Source organism: Nanorana parkeri, unplaced genomic scaffold (genome assembly GCF_000935625.1).
Source record: "Nanorana parkeri isolate BGI_ZX_2015 unplaced genomic scaffold, ASM93562v1 scaffold584, whole genome shotgun sequence".
In the NCBI taxonomy this organism is placed as follows: domain Eukaryota; kingdom Metazoa; phylum Chordata; class Amphibia; order Anura; family Dicroglossidae; genus Nanorana; species Nanorana parkeri.
Window position 1 is genome coordinate 826066 of NW_017306852.1, and position 1653 is coordinate 827718.

The window sequence follows — 1653 nt, forward strand, 5'->3', positions numbered from 1 at the left end:
CTATGTTAAAGAAACAAGCTTTGACTTGTCCCTTGTAGTCACTGCGGTTGTTTCTTTAATGTGAACGGCCTGTTGGTGCAGGACATGCAGAAAGTACGCTTTTCACAGACCCGTGCAATGGAAACGGAGCATATGATAAAAACAGCTTACCTAAAAGATCAATAGTTCCAGAACTGTAGGCAGCTGAAGTTACTAACAAATCTCATCTTTTCCAGTTAAAGTCAGGCTTGGGGCCCCCCCACCTCTTTCTATTGGTCAATGAGGCTGCCTGTCCTTTTAAAGAAACAACTGTGCTTTTTGAAAGGGGATAGTCAAAATTGTATAACTTTATGTTGTGTTAATGCACACATTACTGATGCGATGATCACTTTCCACAACTTCTGGATTCCCAGTGTGCTTGTTGTCTCTTTCCCTGCTGCTTGATGTGATGCAATTAATTCAATTTCTTTCTTTCTTTCAATTTCTCAAGACTACATGGCCCATCATGCATTGCTTCCAGAAAGCAATGCTAATGTTACATTGTTTAGACATTGCGCAGGCTCTGTGAGTTGTGACATAAGGAAGTGCATATTGTAATTGTGTCACACACTGAGTCAGTCCTATGGGCATCTTCTATACAAACTTCTATAGCGATATGGTTATTAGGAGTGGGATAGAAATTCGATATAGAAATACATATTTATATTTGGTTTCTGACCATTGATACCTTTTAGGGATATCTTTTAAAAGCTGGAGAAGGCTTTCATTCTCTGTGCTAGAAGAATAACAACCGGTATAATCTACGGAGTTGTCAGCATTTCATTTTTATATGGCCTCCATCTGAATCAAGCAAGTTGCTTGTTCCATAGATGTTCACCTTATTGTCCCCAAAGGCTCAGTTTCTCCATCCACAGTGTAGTGAGCATGTGAGTAGAGAAGTATGGGTGTAGCCAATGCAGGCTTCAGGGCTTTTATATTGACCCTTAATTCAGTGGCTAGTCATTCACTGACCTGGAACAAGTATGCATCCAGTAAAGTCTGAAGTTCTGTTCTATATGTTTGTTTGGAGTCACTGACTAAGGAGTGAAGTCAGAATCCAGGGAATGCTAAACTCATCCAATATTTGTAATCCGCATACATAAACATAATCTTTATTCATGAACAGTATGGCGAGTTTACCTGACATACACCTCCAATGGAAAATTCTCCAACAGTTTAACACACAGTAGCTGATTTTTACTCTACTAGCAAAGAAAAGGAGAGCTGACTCAGCGTCATCTCAAGAGCCTCTGAAGACCAATTATTGCTATTTCACTTTTTTACAGTGAGTTTGTCATTCATTGCGGCAAAGTAGAATGTATGATGTGATGCTCTCGGTAGATATATGGGTGAAAAGCCAGTGTATAGCAAGTAGGTTACAGAGAGGGTGAGTTTTCATTAATTAGGGAAAGTTATGCATCCGGATCAAAGTAGGAAGTAATATTCTACCATATTTGTGCTAATACTATATTCTTGACAATGTTTAGTTTGTCATGAATGATGGATATCATTATACAATCTGACTCCTGGCCTTTTTAAATGCCTTACTCTCCCGTATTTCCAGTATAGTGGCTTCAAGTTTAACATGTCTACCTGGCAGCACTGGGATGCTCAGGTTTGACGTTATCTGCATGG